This window comes from Prionailurus bengalensis, chromosome D4 (assembly GCF_016509475.1).
Source record: "Prionailurus bengalensis isolate Pbe53 chromosome D4, Fcat_Pben_1.1_paternal_pri, whole genome shotgun sequence".
Lineage (NCBI taxonomy): Eukaryota > Metazoa > Chordata > Mammalia > Carnivora > Felidae > Prionailurus > Prionailurus bengalensis.
The window spans coordinates 42,423,449-42,435,796 of record NC_057359.1 but is presented as its reverse complement, the minus strand read 5'-3'; the positions used below and the strand labels follow the sequence as shown (position 1 = coordinate 42,435,796).

Sequence of the window (12,348 nt, the reverse complement as noted above, 5' to 3'; positions counted from 1 at the left end):
TCTGGTCTCTTGCAAGCCTGGAGAGGACCAGGAGGTCCTCATGAAGGGTGCTGAGGTGCTAAGAGCATCCTGCCTTGTGTCCAGAGGAGAATGCCAAGGATGTCTGATTATTGTCTAGTCCCTTCCTCTTTTAAGTGATACCATCCAATAACAGAGCTCTTCATTTTTTTTTAACACTTTATGTAAAGAATGGCAAGTTGGTTTTCAAAAGTTGGGGGAAAAGTCTTAAAAGGAATAACTGGGTTTCATCAACCCATTACCTTCATCAAATGAAACCACTGCTTTCTGCAATGCACTTAAAATGGTGTGGTCTCAGCTTCCCTTACCTGAAATGATCTGCAATATCTCTAGCCCCAAACTAACAATTCATGATTCCCAAGCTTAACTGTCTCTCTTTTGTAATTACTAGAACCAGAATTACTTGTAACTATTTAGCAGAATCAAATGCACTACAATTAATTCTCTGCAGTGAGACTCTCTCCCCAAATGACCATACCCCAATTCTTGAAAGGAGGACTCAAGTCATCTAATGAATGAACTGTACCACTCAAAATGACCTAAAAAAAATCACTTCTGGTTCTCGCTCAAGCATTCAAGAAGACTGGAAAATTAACAATGTCAATTAAACACTCACTGGCTTCCTCTATCTCTAACAATTAAAATATTTTTTAATTACTGTCATGGTTTAATATATAACTTCACTTTTTCTGAAGCTTATGTGGAATGGAGACTTGATTTATATAGCAACTAAAAAAGATATTTTACAAGGGATAAAAGGAAATACTATTCATATAGCCATTAGACAAAATAACCGTACTTCAACAAACCTAGAGAACCAAACACACACACACACACACACACACACACACACACACACACACACACACACACAGAGTTAAACCAGCATTTCATCCTTTAAAGAAAACCACCAAAGAGGGAAATGTGAACCATTAATTGTACCTGACCATTTCATAAAAAGCAGTAAGCTGTTTCTAAGTCTAAAAATATCCTCTGAACATTAAACCCTGTGTTTTTCTACCTTTCACCCATTTTTCTCAATGTCCTTTGGTAATAGATTGACTCAGATTAAATAATGTGATATCACATGAGCTTACAACAAAAGGAAACAAACCTGTGCATGACAGGCACACCCAGCCCCAATCCCAACAGGGCCTGTGCTATCTGCTGAAGATGCCAGGTGCGATAAAGCTGGAGAAACAACACGCACATGGCGTTGAAGGAAAAGCTTGAGTGGAACGTGTATACAGTGATTTAAGATGCTGAGGGAAACCTTGATCAATGGGGGAAAAATCATAATGGTCATCACAGAGCTAATGAAAAATAAAAATGTGCAGAAAAAAAGTTATAGAAAAAACACAGAAAAAATATAGAAATATCTACTGCCACTCCAACAATGTACTAAAATCTGTGTCACAAACCTTGACCCCTAAATTTACATGGCATTTTTCAACTGCATAGACAATGTATCCCTTTCTTTCTTCCCTCTGCTCTGCCTTCCAATAATCCCTCACCTAGGACAATGGGTAAACAGAATTTTTTAAATCTCCAGTGTGTCCCCACATTGGGGAATATCATAAAACCTATCTTTAAAGTCCATTCTCCACAAAATCCAAAATAGTGGTACGTACTCATTGAACCAGCTAGAGTGCTGAATATCAAATGCTGCTTGTCATTGCAAAACCAGCATACCCCTGGTAACTAAAAACGGGTACCTTACAACAGGATAGAAATAGCATTCTATAGATATATCACTAGCAAAATTATGCAGCCAGATTATCCCTGTCTACAGTATGTATAGGGTTGCTACATAATTAATGCTTTATTAAACTCTTCTCTGAAGATGTGACTGAGAAAAGATCAGAATCTGAACCAGCTGTGCTGTTTAATATTATCTCTCAGGAGAGAGGGGTAGGGGGAGGGAGGGAGGGAAAGGGAAAGAATAGGTGATTTATTTGAAATTCTCCCTTCAGTGTTACACTCCTATGTTTGACATGGATGTTTTGTTTTGTTTTTTTCCTCCTTTTAGTTACTCTGTCTTGTAAGGCTAAAGAACATAGGACATTTAATTAAAAACAGAAGACTTTAGGAACAGTGATGCTTAAAAGGCTGTGTTTCTATTAAACATTGATCCAGTTCATCCAGGAAGGCTTTGTGCTGTAGAATAAACTCCAGTATTCATGCAACTTTAATGAAAATGTTTCTGAACCCCATTTCCTTCTTTGTGTTTGACCTTCTGTTCAGTACCCTGAATATTTCAAACATCTCTAACACAGTGGCTAGGATGGCCAAATATGGGAATAGCATTTACAGGAGCCAAAAATAAGTGTTACAAGAATTTAAAAACTTAAAAAGGGATAAGACAATGTCTCACGTTTTTATTTCACAAGCTAGAAGACTGTTCAAATCAGAAAAATAAAGAAATAAAAAGATACAGTCTTAGATATCTATTCTCATATCCTGAGTAGTTTTCTTATTGTCAAAAAATATATGCTCACTGTCTGTATTTTTTTAAAGAAACATCCAAAAACTTTAAGAAAAAGAAAGCTTTCAAAAACCCACATCTAGAGATAATAACATTGTGAATCTTGTTCCAAACCTCATCCAGCCTCATGTTCAGAAACAGGTCGTGTCCACAATTTCACATACAGGTCCATGCTACACACCCCCCCAAGGAGATCAAGGCAAGGGGTCCATGTGAACAGATGTAGATTCCATCCTTGGTAATAGCCACATAGAACTCCATTCCACGATTGCACCAGTATTTCACCACCATTAACACAGTGATGAATTTTGAACATATGTCTTTGCACAGGTATCCAATTTTCCTACTTGCGATAAACTACAAGTGCCTTAATCAAAGTGAATCTTTATCTTGACACACATTGCTTAACTGCCTTCCAGAAAGGAAGAATCTGCAGGACATGAGAATAATCCCTGGCACCACACATTGCCAAAGCTGGATTTTGTCTCTTATTTTTCAGTTGTGCACTGCCTATCATAATCCCATTAGTCATTTCAATCATATTTAGAATGCTTTTGCTACTCAGTTCTTCACTTTTATGTAGCAAAAATCACCCACTTTATTCTGCAGTCTGTGCGCCTTATCTATCATGTTCAGAAAGGGTTTTTTCCACCTTCCAGATTTTCCTCTTACTATACATTCTTTCACCTTTATCCGTCTCCAACCATCTGAAATTTATTTGGGTATAAAGTGTGATAAAAGGATTGTTTCATTTTATTTTAAAAATGGATAAATAACTATCCATCCTTTACTGAATAATCCCGTCTTTTTTCCACTGATTGAAATGTTGCCTTTAATCATACACCAAATTACCACAACATGCCTGTATTATTTATTAGATCTTCTATTCTATTGGCTGAATAAGTGAATTACTAAGGGACGTATTTAAAATCTATTCCAGCATTCTAAGGATGGACTGCAGCTGTCAAATTCTGCCTCCACCCTTAAGTAATGGCTGCGTAACTTTGGATAAGGCACTTACCCTCTCAGTGTCTTAGCTTCCTAGTCAGTAAAATGGGTATAACAGTACCTACACCACAGGATTTTTATGGGGTTAAGCTAATGCTACACGCTATATACATCTTACTTATCCTTATCATCATCCCCAAAAGTCAGCAATGAGAAAGTTGATCCTTGCCTTCAGGAATTTAAAGACCAGTGAAGGAGAGAGACATTTATTCAAGTGGCCACAAAATTAATGCACAAAAACAAACCACAGAAAACAGATTAAGGGGAACCTCGTCCAATCTAGCAGATCAGAGTAGGGGCTTCCAAAAAGCAACATGTGAATTAAAGGCTAAAGGAAGAGCAGGAGTGAACTAGCCCCAGGGTACCAGGAGGGTGGGCATTCCATCTGGCCACACGGGGCTGAGCGCAGAACCCCACGTCTGCCTCTGATGAGCAGGCTCCTGCATGCTGTGCCCCGAACAAACGTCAGTTTGTTCTTTCAACTTCTCAGTTTAAATTCACATCCTCAGAGAGACACTCCATGACCACCCACTTTGAAAAGGCCAGAGATATGGTCTTTGATAAAAGAAAAAAAGATGATAATCCTATCACACAATCTTTTCGTTCAACAGAAACTATTCCAGCAGATGTTCCAAGATCCTAGCTTCAGTAAAACACAAGAAGGAGTTCTTTATCTTCAAGACTATCCTCTCTGAAATAAAACATGCAAGTCTGAAAAGCCATCAAATGCTCTTTTTAATGTGCAAATAACAGTACTTTTCTCACATCTGGAATGATCTCTGCTGGTAAGAACTTCCCAGATTGTACCTAATAAACAACACTTAACCTTTCTATACGCTGAAGAGGATATGGTCTGTCTCCACAGCACAGTGTCAGACATGACCCCATTATTTCTTTGTTGCACTGGTGACAGTGTCTAATTACATATTTGCATGATTATTGGTCTACCTCCTGCACTACACTGCCAGTTCTATGAGGGCAGGGAATAAGGATTTTCTTCACCTCTATACTCTCAGAACTTAGCACAGAGCCGGGCAGGTAACTGATGTAATGCCTACTGTTTGTAAGACAGATGGATGACCAGAGCACAGTGTGAGGGGAAAGCTGGCACTACACCAGGGTGGAGAGGCAAGCGCCAGATCAGGTAGGCCCTTGCAGCTCACTATCTAGGACCTTGGTCTTTGCAACTAAAAGCCACTGAAAAGTCCCAATACACAGAAGCAGCAAGGGCATATTCAGGTTCTGAAAAGATCACTCTGGCTAAAATGTGATCTGAATGGAGGCAGGAGGGATTGCTGGGAGACACAGATGGTCAGAGGTTGGACTAAGATGGGTAGTGGTGGTGGTGGTGGTGAGCCAGAGACTGAGCAACTCCCACAGCATTTCAAGAATGGACATGACAAGTGCCAACATTTCAGGAGGATAGATTTGGCCTCAGAAAATTCTACACAACTAATAACCTCAATATAAAATGTGAGACTGTACAGTATAGAATAAGTCACTATCATCAGGGAACCTACAAAATCAAAAATGAAAGTGTAAACTGGAATAAAGTCTACTCCCCACAGAGGAGGCCTAGTTCTGAGCAATCTCACTCATCCAGGGGACATATCAAAACCACAAGGCACAACGGCTGAAGGCCTTTGCATTGACCTATTTGTAACTCAATAGCATCACTGTTAATTACTCTTTAAAAAATAAATAAGTAGGGGCACCTGAGTGGCTCAGTCAGTTAAGCTGCAGACTCTTGATTTCAGCTTTCAGCTCAGGTCATGATCTCACAGTTTGTGAGACTGACACCCCCCCCCCCCACAGGGCTCCATGCTGACAGTGCAAGGAGCCTGCTTCTGATTCTCTCTCTCCCTCTCTCTCTGCCTTCCCCCTGCTTACACTTACTCTCTCTCAAAATAAATAAACTTCAAAAAAAATTCTTAAAAAATAAGTAAATAATATATTGTAAAGCTTTTTTCTCCACAAGATTACCAAAAAATAACCTCTGAATACTTACTCCTCAATCCTCATAACATCCTGAACAATCTGCTATTGCATATCTTACAGTTCTTTCTAGTGTGAGGTGGCAATGAGGTTCTGTATTTGTAAATGGCTTTTTAGGCAGGGGCAGGCCATCCATAGCAGTTGCTACTTGCAGCAGTTAGGGAATGCGGTTTAACACCCCTACTATGCTTTTGCACTGCTTCTCCCCCTTCTTGTCCCTCACAGCTGTCATGTGCGTGTCTGGCACTTCTAGAAGTAGCTTAGGCACAAAGAGCCTCGTAGTTCCACCATTTCTGCAGAAACTTCACTCAAGTTACTCAGCCTCCGTTTTTCCACATGTTAAGTTGTTCAGCATCAATATGCCTTCTCCCTAGAGAGAAGTTAAGGCACTAAAATAAGCACATACATACTATAAAATGCTAAGGTGTCACTCCACATTCATCAACAAAGAGGGAAAAGTTAGAGAGTTTCCAGTTTGAGATGAATTTAGTGAAGCAATTATATAAGTAGTTACTACTTAAAGAGTCAAATCATTATTTTTCCAAAGAAGACATACAGATGGCCAACAGATACATGAAAAGATGTTCAACATTATGAGGGAACTGCAAACTAAAACCATAATGAGATATCACCTCTCACTTGTTAAAATGGCTATTATCAAACAAGACAAGATAAATGCTGGCAAGGCTGTGGAGAAAAAGGAACCCTCATGCCCTGTTGGTGGGAATGCAAACTGGTACAGCCACTGTGGAAAACAATATGGAGTTTCCTCAAAAAAGTAAAACTACCATATAATTAAGTAATTCTACTTCTGGGTAGTCATACAAAAAACAAAACAAAACAAAACACGAAAACTCTAACTCGAAAAGGTATATGCACCCCCATGTTCATTGCACCACTATTTAATACAGTCAAGGTATGGAAATAACCTAAGTGTCCACAAATGGATAAAGAAAATGTAGCATACACACACACACAATATTATTCAGCCATAAAGAATCAAATTTTGCCATTTGCAACAACATGGACAGACTCTGAGAGCATTACCCTAAATGAAGTAAGTCAGAGAAAGACAAATACCATATTATTCACTTACATGTGGAATCTAAAACAAAACCAAAAAACCAAGCCCACAGATACTCAGAACAGACTGGCAGTTGTCAGAGGTGAGAGGTGGGCAAAACAGGTAAAGGGAGTCAAAAGGTACAAACTCCCCAGTTATAAAACAAATAGGTCACGGGGACGTAATATACAACATTAATATTAATATATTATTATATTACCTCAATACATTAATATATTAACAATGTACTATAGTTAATTTTTTAAAGAGTTTGACAGGAGAAATTATCGAAAAGACCTTAACACTTCTTTCAAAATAGAAGTGATGCCTCCACTTAAAGAAACACATATCAAAATCAAACTTTAAGAACTTTTAAAGGAAAACTATTATTTATCTGATGTACAAGTAATTTGTAACAAATCTTTAAGTTTTGTTTTTTTTTTTTTTTTTAAGATGGATGAAGATGAAGAGGGAAAAAGAAAAGTCATGGGGTGGGGGCCGCTAGGCAGGAGGATGTATTAATCAATTAAGTTTGGGAAACTACATAACCATACCCTGCTTCAAGAATTCTGAACATTTTATGGTAGCCTCTGGAAAATCCTGCAGTGCAGAAACATGCTTACTTTGATACAGCATTTCTCCAACTTACATGGTCTTGGTATGACTCTCTCCCCCATGTTCTACTATTTAATAGAAGACTCCAGATAGCAGTTCCTAAAGCTGAGGAGTTGTTTGGGGTTTTTTATTGGTTTTGTTTTGTTTCATAATGTGTATGGGCCTTCTCAAATCTAATTCAGAATCTCAAGTGGTGGGAACCCAGTGAGATGTATTACTAGCTTTGGGAAACACTTCAGTGGTTTTCAATGACTTTCAGAGATGCTAGGCTGGGGTCAGAATCACAAATAAATGAAGGAGAAGGCAATGGTTGAGCCTCTTCGAAATTATGATGTAAGCAAAAGTCAAGTCATTTAATCTACAGAAATAGGTACACACCCTTTTCCAGCCCGAAGATGCTCTAAAAATCAGGACTTTATGGTTCCAACAGTCTACTTAGGAACCAGAGGACACTATGCACTGATACAAATAAGAATCTATCTTGCATAAACAAATAATTTATTAAGTAGCTTATTAAAGCATATTTTAATAACCTGCATTTAGAAACTTACAAATCAGACTCACACCTCACCTTCCACCAGTAATGCCCAATTATGAGACAAGTGTCCTGCAAAACTCTTCCACTTTTAAGAGAAGCTGCTACGGAGTGCCTGGGTGGCTCAGATGGTTGAGCATCCCACTCCTGATTTCAGCTCAGGTCCTGATCTCATGGGTTCGTAGGATGGAGCCCCACATCAGGCCTGTGATGACAGTGAGAAGCCTGCTTAGGATTCTGTCTCCTTTCCTTTCTGCCCCTCCTCCTCTAAATAAATGAACACTGAGAGAGAGAGAGAGAGAGAGAGAGAGAGAGAGAGAGGGAGGGAGGGAGGGAGGGGGGGGGCACCAAAGAACACAGTGCAGAATGTACAGATAATGAAGTTCCATTATATTACATCCATCTTAACTCAAAAATCGTTATTATATAGTTTTTATTAATGTTGAAATCTATGAACAATTAAGAGGACCAAAACCTAAAGTTTTGAAGAAAATAAAAGCATCGGTTTAGTACACACTTCCATCAGATCACTAGGCCAGAAGACAAATTTCTTGAGACAGTCTTCAACTCTGTTTCTCAACTTACAAGTTAATGTTGCCTCCAGAAATTTGAAGAGATTTTGCAGAGACTGGAAAAACAAGCTTTACTCCAGAAATGACTTCACAGACTATTTGTCTCAATGCTTGAAGCACTTTTCATTGAAGCCATTAAAGAGTGCCAGGTCCCAGAGAAAGCCAAACCATCCATAAAGGCACACTTGTGCCCAACCAGCAGCCACCCTCGGTGCTCCTGTTGATCTTGCCAGATATGTCCTCTCTGGGAGGAAGCTCAAAGTCACCTGCCCATCTCATTACTGAGACTGTTTCATGGTCATGGTCCTTCCATTCTGTTCTATTTTGGGGTGGAAACAAGGAGGTAATACTTTTCCATTCATGGCTTCCTAAACTTCACATTTTCTGTCCTCAAAAAAAAAGCCCAGCAGAGACTATTAACAGAATTCTGCATCCAAGTTCAAAGAGTATCACTTAGAATATCTCCTATCCTCTTATTGTGTCTCCGTATCACCTCATTCTTCTTTGCTGAGATGGCATTGTCTACAGGTCTTTTGCTGAGAAGCTAAAAACTGACAGGAGATTCCTAGTATAAGGGCTGGAGGATGAGACTGAACATCTTGCACCATATTACTTAGAACATCTTGCCGAAATATTCTTCTACACTACACATGTCCTAGCTGTCCTCCTTCCTCTATGCAAAACACAGTCAAAGCCATGGCACACTCTTTCCTAAGGATAAGACTAGGGCTCTGGGGGAAAATAAATCTTTATTTAAAAGAAATGCTAGCAGAAGTCATTAGCAATATTCTCACTTACAAGGTTCCTATACTTCTTAGAGATATAGGAAAAGCAGCCATGCGTTCAGAAGAAACCCGGGCAGCACAATTTAATTCAGGGCTCTATGGAGAGCGAGACAGGCATTCAAATACTCTTAAGCTAAATGTCTAATGGAACAAACACACATTGGCTTATAGCTCTAGAACTTGGCTGGAAACTGGGTTTACTCCCAATCTCACTGATCTCTTAAAGATTCTTCTTTTTCTGGGGCACCTGGGTGGCTCAGTTGGTTAAGTGTCCAACTTCGGCTCAGGTCATGATCTCAGTTTGTGAATTCAAGCCCCTCATCAGGCTCTCTGCTGTCAACATGGAGCCTGCTTCGGATTCTCTGTCCCCCTCTCTCTCTGCCCCTCCCCTGCTCAGGCTCTCTGTCTCAAAAATAAATAAAACATTTAAAAATTTTTTAATTAAAAAAAGTTTCTTCTTTTTCATATTTCCCATTTAACCTGAGGAAGTGAAGATAAGAACAAGATGATAGAATCTAAAGAAAATTTAGTGATAAATATAACTTAAAAACATGAACGAAATGTGGAAACAAATCTTATAGCAATATTACCTGGCATGTAAGTTCTCAGCTTATTTTAGCTACTATTATAGTCCTTCTTTTCAAATATTAGGCCTATTACAACTGTGTTTTGTGGCCTGCTTCTTTCATTTAGCAGTAATCATGAACATTTCCCTACACCAATAAATACGGTCCCATGGATAAAATGGCTATAGATACTCCGTAATATAGACATACCAAGATTTACTTCCCCATCTCCTATCACTTGACATTTACATTGCTTCCAATTTTTCACTACAGTAACTACCAAACTGAACAACTATGCACCAAGTTTTGCAAGCTTATACATTTATTTTGTGGATAGATTCCTGAAAACAGAATTACAAAGAAGAGACCTACTGATCACCTAAAGTGTTACAACAGTTTACACTCCCACCAGCAAATGAGAACACACATTCTTACACCCTGGCTAACTTGGAAAGTTATCCTTTTAATCTATGCCAATATAAACAATGAAAAATGTCATAACCTGCTATTTGATTTCCATGATTTTTGTATGTGTATCCTGGTCACTTGTAGTTATTTCATACATTGTCTTTCCATATTCTTTGTTTTTTTTTTTTTTACATTTATTTATTTTTGAGAGGCAGAGAGAGACAGAGAATGAGTGGGGGAGGGGCAGATAGAGAAGACAGAATCCAAAGCAGCCTCCAGGCTCTGAGCAAGCTGTCCAGAGCCCAACACAGGGCTCGAACCCATGAACCATGAGATTGTGACCTGAGCCGAAGTCAGACGCTTAACCGACTGAGCCACCCAGACGCCCCTCCGTATTTTTTTCTATTTTTTCTATTAAAGTGTTCATCTTTATCTCACTGCTTAATCATAGCTTTTAGATATTTCTTAGTTTGACATTTAAGACTGGAATAGGACTCATAGTTAAGAATAACTTGGCATTTACTGGTTCTGAAACCAGCTAGCCTGGATTAAATCCTGGCTCTGCCACTGAAGTTTCATGACCTTGGTCAACTTAACCTCTCTGAGCTTCAGTTTCTTCATCTCTAAAATGGGTCTAATAATGTAGCAACCTCTAGGGCTGTTATATGTAAGTAGTTAATGAGCTAAAATAGTACCTAGCCATGTTAGCCATGTTTGCAGTTAGGAAAGTTTATTTTAAACCTACAATTTTATGAGGTCATGTTTGTTTTTTTAATTTTTTTTATGTTTATTTTGGGGGGAGAGAGAGAGAGAGCATAAGCAGGGAAGGGGCAGAGAGAGAGAGGGAGACACAGAATCCGAAGCAGCCTCCAGGCTCTGAGCTGTCAGCACAGAAGGTGACACGGGACTCAAACTCACAAACCGTGAGATCATGACCTGAGCCGAAGCTGGACGCTTAACTGACTGAGCCACTCTATGAGGTCATGTTTTAATTTAACTTTTAAATTAACTCTTAAAAATATGTGATGCAGGGGCACCTTGGTGGTTCAGTTGGTTAAGTATCTGACTTCAGTTCAGGTCATGCATGATCTCATGGTTGGTGGGTTCAAGCCCCACATTAAGCTCTGTGTTGACAGCTCAGAGCCTGGAGCCTGCTTCAGATTCTGTGTTTCCTTCTCTCTCTGCCCCTCTCCCTCTTGTGTGTGTGTGCGTGCGCCCTCTCTCTCTCAGAATGAATAAAAAATAAATAAATAAATAAATAAATAAATAAATAAATAAATAAATAAATCTTAAGAAAATACATATATTTTTAAGCAGAAATAAACAGATTCAAAATATATACATAAGATAACTCCTTTTAAATATATATAAATACGGATACATAGAAAACAAGTATCAGTTGAATGCTCACTATGGGACAGGCATTGGGGACACAATGAAGGACAGAAAACACAAGGTCCCCTTCTTTATTTCCAACCTGGGGGATACCAACAAAGAAACAATAGGAGCCTGCAGTGCAATGGGCCAAGTGCTACACTTAAAAGAAGTGTAATGGGCAATTTTCATTGCACATGGAAGGGCATTTAACCCACATCAACTGAGGCAAAGATAAATCTCTCTGAGAAAATATCAAGCTGAGACCTTCAAGAGGAGTAGTGATTAGTCAAGCATAAAATGGAAAAAAGGGAAGGGAGATTTCTACAAAGAGTCAGTGTGGTTCAAAGGCTCAAAGGCAAGTTAAGTTTGTGTGGAATAAAGATGTAAAAGCTAAACACACACAGAAAGAGCTGTGAACAATGAGACTGGATTGGTAAACAGGGGCCAGATCACACTCCAAATCCTTAATGGGCCTTATAAGGGCTTTATGCCAGGAGCCAAAAGGAGCCACTGAAGAATTTTAAGCAGAGGAGCAACATTAGATTTGTTCTTTAGAAAGATCACTCAAGCTACACTTAGATAATGAATCAGAGGAGAACAAGACCAGCATAAAATAACAGAACCTAAACTCATGCCCAAGACCATATTACCGCCTCTGCAGAACTTAGCAATTGCTGGGAGTAGCAATCAAGTGACTAGTGACTTGGTTGAGGTCTTACCGGTCCTCAGAATGGGAAAACTATACAGAGATCTGAAATTTCTGAGCCTCTAAGCCTGGGATCCTGACAACCATGTTCTACATAGCTTAATGATGCATGGCCTTTCACCATTTTCTAAAATGGTTTCAAGAACTTCTCTCAAAGTACACCTCTGCCTCCCTTCTGAACATTATACACAGAACACATGACTCCGTGCTGCCCT

The 12,348-nt window shown here is 39.1% G+C and overlaps 1 protein-coding gene across 1 annotated transcript in view; it reads right to left on the bottom strand.

Annotated features, from left to right (window-relative positions):
• Positions 1-12,348, bottom strand: part of SH3GL2 (SH3 domain containing GRB2 like 2, endophilin A1) — a 214,674-nt gene that overhangs the window by 190,250 nt on the left and 12,076 nt on the right. The gene's annotated exons all lie outside the window — the stretch shown is intronic.